This window comes from Globicephala melas, chromosome 8 (assembly GCF_963455315.2).
Source record: "Globicephala melas chromosome 8, mGloMel1.2, whole genome shotgun sequence".
In the NCBI taxonomy this organism is placed as follows: Eukaryota; Metazoa; Chordata; class Mammalia; order Artiodactyla; family Delphinidae; genus Globicephala; species Globicephala melas.
This window is the reverse complement of record NC_083321.1, coordinates 85537608-85544183: the sequence shown is the minus strand read 5'-3', so window position 1 is coordinate 85544183 and position 6576 is coordinate 85537608. Positions and strand designations below refer to the sequence as shown.

The following is a 6576-nucleotide window of genomic DNA, read 5'->3' as shown; positions in this document are numbered from 1 at the left end:
CTCGCTCCCATCTCTGGAGCTCGTTTAGGCGGTGCTCTGAATCCCCTCTCTCATGCACCCTGAAACAATGGTTCTTACCTCTTAGGCAGGTCCAGACTTTTTCCCGGACTCCCTCCCAGCTAGTTGTAGTGCACTAGCCCCCTTCAGGCTTCAGGTTATTTTCACGCAGCCAACCCCAGTCCTCTCCCTGGGATCTGACCTCTGAAGCTGGAGCCTCAGTTCCTAACCCCCACCCGCCCCGGAGGGTGAGCAGAGAAGCCTCTCAGGCTGATTAGTGCTGGTTGGCACCAATCCTCTGTGCGGGAATCTCTTCACCTTGCCCTCTGCACCCCTGTTGCTGTGCTCTCCTCCATGGCTCCAAAGCTTCCCCCCACCCACCCTCCTGTCTCCACCAGTGAAGGGCTTCCTAGTGTGTGGAAACATTTCCTCCTTCACAAATCCCTCCCCGAGGTGCAGGTCCTGTCCCTATTCTTTTGTCTCTGTATTTTTCTTTTGCCCTACCCAGGTATGTGGAGAGTTTCTTGCCTTTTGGGAGATCTGAGGTCTTCTGCCAGCATTCAGTAGGTGTTCTGTAAGAGTTGTTCCATATGTAGATGTATTTCTCATGTATTTGTGGGGAGGAAGGTGATCTCCATGTCTTACTCCTCTGCTATCTTAAAGGTCTCCTGTTGAGATTTTTTATCATGAATGGATGTTTAATTTTGTTAAATGCTTTTTTTCTGTAACTGTTGAGATGATCATGTAATTTTTACCCTTCCTTTTGTTAAAGTGGTGTATCACAATTGCTTGATTTGTAAATATTTAACCACTTTTTCCTCCCTGGAATAAATTAAACGATTATGGTGTATGACCATTTTTATTTATTTTTGGTTTTGGTTTGCTAGTATTTTGTTTAGAATTTTTGCATCTATATTCATCAAAGATATTGACTTGTAATTTTCTCTTTTTGTGTAGTGTTTTTGTCTGGATTTGGTATCAAGGTAATGGTGGCCTTGTAGAATGAATTTGGGAGTGTTCTGTTCTCTTCAGTTTTTTGGAATAGTTTGAGAAGGATAGGTATTATCTCTCCTTTATATGTGTGGTAGAATTTCCCTGTGAAGTAGTCAAGTCTTGGACTTTTGTTTGCTGGGAGCTTTTTAAATTAAAATTTCAGTTTCACTACTAGTGATCAGTCTGTTCAGATTGTCTGTTTCTTCATGAATCAGTCTTGGGAGGCTGAATATTTCTAGAAATTTGTCCATTTCTTCTAGGTTGTCCAATTTGTTGGCATATAACTGTTTGAAGTATTCTCTTATGATTTTTTTTTTTGTATCTGTGTTTTATTTTTCCCCTTTCATTTTTATTTTGTTAATTTGGTCCTCTCTTTTTACGTCTTGGTAAGCCTGGCTAGAGGTTTGTCCATCCTGTTTATCTTTTCAAGCAAACCAGCTGTTTCTTTGATATTTTCTATTTTTTTAAATCTCTATTTTATTCATTTCTTCTCTTTTTAAAAAAAAATATTATTATTTCCTTCCTTCTCCTGACTAGGCTTTGTTTGTTCTTATTTTTCTAATTTCTGTAGATGATATGTTAGGTTGTTTATTTGAGTTTTTTTTTTTTTTCTTCTTAAGGAAGGCCTATATCACTATAAACAAACCTCTGATAACTTCTTTTGCTGTACCCCAACAATTTTGGAAAGTTGTGTTTCCATTTTCATTTCTCTTGAGGTATTTTCTGGTTTCCTCTTTGAATTCTTCATTGACCCATTGGCTGTTTAGCAGCAAGTTATTTAGTCTTCTCATGTTTGCACTTTTCCCATTTCTCTTTCTGTAATAGATTTCTAGTTTCATACCATTGTGTTTGGAAAAATGCTTGATATAATTTCTATCCTCTTAAATTTATTGAGGCTTGTTTTGTGACCTCACACACACTCTATCCTGGAAAATGTTCCATATGCACTTTAAAAGAATGTGTATTTTGCTGTTTTGGGGGTGGAAAGTTCTGTAGATATCTATTAAATCCAACTGCTTGGGTTTCTCTGGTGGCACAGTGGTTGAGAGTCTGCCTGCCAATACAGGGGACACGGATTTGTGCCCCGGTCCGGGAAGATCCCACATGCCATGGAGCAGCTGGGCCTGTGAGTCATGGCCACTGAGCTTGTGCGTCTGGAGCCTGTGCTCTGCAACGGGAGAGGCCACAACAGTGAGAGGTCTGCGTACCACAAAAAAAAAAAAAAAAAAAAAAAATCCAACTGCTTTATTGTGTCATTTAAGAACACTGTTGCTTTACTGATTTTCTGTCTGGATGATTTACCCATTGATGTAAGTGCAGTGTTGAAGTCTCCTACTGTTATTATATTGTCAATTTCTCCCTTTATGTCTGTTAATATTTACTTTATAGGTTTAGGTGCTCCTGTATTGGGTGCATATATGTTAATAATTGTAACATCCACATCTTGTATTGATCCCTTTATCATTCCATTATACCCTTCTTTGTCTTTTGTTATAGACTTTTAAAGTCTATTTTGTCTGATATGAGTATTGCTACCCTCACTTTCTTGTCACTTCCATTTGCATGAAGTATGTTTCTCCATCCCCTCACTTTCAGTTTGTATGTCTTGGCCCTGAAGGGTGTCTCTTGTAACCAGCATATTAAAGGGTCTTTTTATTTTATTCAATCAGCCACCCTATGTCTTTTGATTGGAGATTTTAGTCCACTGACATTTAATGTAATTATTGATGAATATTTACTTACAGCCATTTCATTACTTATTTTCCAGTTGTTTTTGTTATTCTTCTCTCTTCTTTTCTTCGTCTTTTTGTTTCTTCCCTTGTTCACACCAAATATTTTAATGTAGTAGTTCTATGCATTTCTTTTCATTTCCATATTCCCAAGCCAATTCACGTTTTATCCCCTCAATTAATTCAAATTTTTTTTCAAATGCCACCTCCTCAGAGCTGTCTTCCATGATGATTTTGTCAGAAATATCCTTCCTCAATCTTCTCATTCCTCTACTCTGCTTTATTGTTTATCAAGCACATATTTCTTTTTTTTTTTTTTGGACATGAAAAAAGTTCATGATTTATTTTTAAATGGAAAAAAACAGATTGCAGGGCAGTTAAACACAGAACTGAGAAAAGTGAAATTAGTTATTACATCTAGCTTGTAAACAGGGATCTTACCTCATCATCTCTGAAGATTTGTTAAATACCTACCTCCAGCTGACTCTGAATATTGTTTTGTTTTTATATTATAAAACAAGTATTATTCCATTATAGTTATTCAGGAGAAATCACCTGAACAAGCTGAAATAGCTCAGTTGGGAGAGCGTTAGACTGAAGATCTAAAGGTCCCTGGTTCCATCCTGGGTTTCAACAGTAGTTTTGGGTTTTTGCACTAAATAGAGTTTCCTGGCAGTCTTAACCAAAATATAAGCTTTAAGGGGAATATTTGGTTATTATGTTTTGAGTGGGTCTATGACTTTTCAGGGAGGGGTGGTGTCAGGTGCCCTGGTGGGCCTTTTTACTAAACCCCCAATACCTTAGTACTTCCTGACTGTAATAATAATAGCTAACTTATCTTGAGTACTTGCTATATGTCAAGCTATACTTTAAGCTTTTTCTGTGTGTTAACTTATTTAAAATGACCACTAAAATTCTTGATAACTACTTGTTAAATAAATGAACAGTTTGATGCCAGAGGCCTGGCATGTGGTTGGTACAAAATGACCTTTCAAGCACATATTTCTTAAATATACATTGTAGATATATATGTATATATGTCTATATATCTTCTCTCCCCCACACACTCTTAACTAGTATCCAAATGTGTAGAGAATTTGTATGCTTTATCTACCACTATATTAATGATTCACACAGAGTTTCATCTCTCCCTAGTTCTTTCCTTTCTCTTTTTCTTCTGCCTAACTCCTTCTCATTCTTAATAAGTCAGTTAATTTATTATTCACATCTTTTGGGAAATCTTCTCTAGGTATGTTTTCTATGGGTTCATGAAGCACCATTTCCAATCCTTATCATGGCACTCACTACATTGTACAGCAGTTTTCTGTTTCTCCAGCTGAGCAACACACAGACAGGCTTTCTGGTGTTTGGCTATACTTGTCTCTGAACCATTTCCCCAGGAAGAGGCTGTGAGAAGAGCTCCATTTCTCTGCAGATAGGAGGAGATGATGCCTTCTCCTTCCCATGGGACAGGGAGAGATGCCTTCTTCTTCTGTGGCCAAGGAGCTCCTTTACAGGGACTCTGTCAGGGCTCAGCCATCCAATCCCCAGAAAAGCTGAGCTTTGTCTACCATCTTGCAGTGACTGTCATGTGAGAGCCTGTGAAGTTGTAGGAAGCAATAAATGCCACTGAGCTGTGAAGGGATGCAAGAGCTGCCTGGATAACAACCCTGTAGCTACTATAATGACTTAGATTAGAGCAGAAGGAAATTCCAGTCATTTTTCAGTCTGTCAGTATTTCTATTATCCTCAAGACTGAGCATGAAACATTCATTACACCACAGCCTTATTGATTCAACTGATGAAAATATATTGGTATTAATAACATGAAACTCTAAGGCACTGGGGATAATAAAACAATTGATTGGAAACATAACGTGTTTGAGAATATTTTTATGTGGTAGTTCCATGCATTTCATTTCCATTCATAACTAAGCCAGCAAGTAGGTGATTTGGGCATCACCTCATCAAGCCATATAACCATCTTTATTTAGTATTTACATGATTATCCAGAATAAATAGTTTGATCGGTTGTTAACAACAGAGTTTAATTTGAGGCAAAATGAAGAAAATCTGTTTGAAATGACTAACTCACTGATTAAAAATATGGAGCTTGGGTTTTAAATGGCTTAAATATGCTCATTGAAAATAATGTTCTTTGGAACATTTCAAAAAACAGAGTTTCAAAAAACAGAGTATCCCTTTTTTTTTGGGTGGGGGGAATCTAACTTAAGTCTTTGTCTTTTGGTATTCAGATTATTATGATAAGGCATAGGAAAAGAGAACTTTTTATTACAGATTTTTCTTTGTGGCTACACTTTTACCTTGAGAAATATTTTTTTGATCATTTTCTCAGTTCATATTACTCAATAAGTGGCTACTGTCAGCTTCTGGTAAGAATGAGCTCACCAAGATGTATGATGTCAAAATATACCATTTTCTAATGCATTGAGCAAAATAATTATAAAAATTATGAATTAAAAATATCTAAATACCACTAACCTCCAATCAATTTTGCCATATTGTTTTCTGGATTTTATTTCTATGTGTACATATTCTATGTCTTCATATTTAGAATGTCATATGTGTTTAGAATACATATTTAGAATGACATTCATAAAATGTATTTTGTTTTATTCTTTTATAATTTATCACAATTTTCTTGTTTTTATATTAATTTTATGACAGTATAATATTTCATACAACTCTGTAGTTGTCCCTTCCATTTTTCATCTTGTAAATAGTATTGCAATGGAAATATTTATGCCTATGTGTTTTCCACATAATTTATTCTTTTATTAAGATATTCCTATGAATAGTTTTACTGGGTCAAATTGTATGACATTTTTTTAACCTCATAAAGTACATTTCCAAATTACTTTTCAAGAGGGTTGAACAAATTAAATTTCCCCTATTGATGTATATAGTTAAAAATATGTTGGTCAGGATTATGGATTTTTACTTAAAATATTTGTTAATGTACCATGTGAAAAACAATACCCTGTTTCTCTTGGTATTTTTGGTGGTTTCAGAGACTATTAAATATTGGTTTAGCAATTGTCTTTCCTCTTGTGTGAACTGTCTTTTCATATCCTTTGTTTACTCATTGGGTGTAAGTATTTTTGTGTCAAATTTTATGAGCATTCATGTTTGCTGCAAATATTTTCTTAGTCTTTTGTTTTCTCTCATATTTTAGTTATGTTATTCTTTATTGTACCAGGGATTTAAATATTTATGCAATTGAATCTGTAGATTATTTATTGTTTATAATTGTCATTTCTCTAAAGATGGACATAATATTTTTAATCCTATAGTCTGTTGATTTTCTTTGATTAAAATTTTATAGTTGTCTCATAATGTAGAATTTATTGTGGTAAAGGGGTGAGATGATTACTTCATATTATGTACTTTTATTCTTACATCAATTATTAAATAACAAAAGATCATTTAAAATGCCCTGTTGGCAGTATTATATTTTTGAAGCTTATTTGATAATATGCACTGTTGAGTCAGGTAGTGTTCTAGGCACAAGGAAATGAAAATGGTCTCATTTTGGTCATTAAGGAGCTCAGAGTTTAGGTGAGGAAGGAGGTCAGGGAACAGTTTCTACATAACAATTTTCTGGTATTTCACACTGACCACTGAGTCACTATGATGGGAAACTGAACTCTGTTCTCCTCTGGTTTCTATTTCCTTTTCTTTTTGTCACTCTCATTTGCTCTTGTCTGTTCTTTTTGTTCTCCTGCTCTTGCATGCTCTTTGGCTTGCTTTTTCTTTCTCACTCTTTCCCTTTTCCCCTCCTTCCTGCTTTTATTCTTTCCCTCCCTCTTTATTCTTCTTCCTTCCACCTCCATCA

At 35.5% G+C, this 6576-nt stretch overlaps 1 non-coding gene across 1 annotated transcript; it reads left to right on the top strand.

Annotated features, from left to right (window-relative positions):
* The first annotated feature begins 3283 nt into the window (after nucleotides 1–3283).
* On the top strand, nucleotides 3284–3356 carry TRNAF-GAA (transfer RNA phenylalanine (anticodon GAA)). Its single transcript has one exon. It is a non-coding gene; the product is annotated as a tRNA-Phe (tRNA).
* The last annotated feature ends 3220 nt before the right edge of the window (nucleotides 3357–6576 follow it).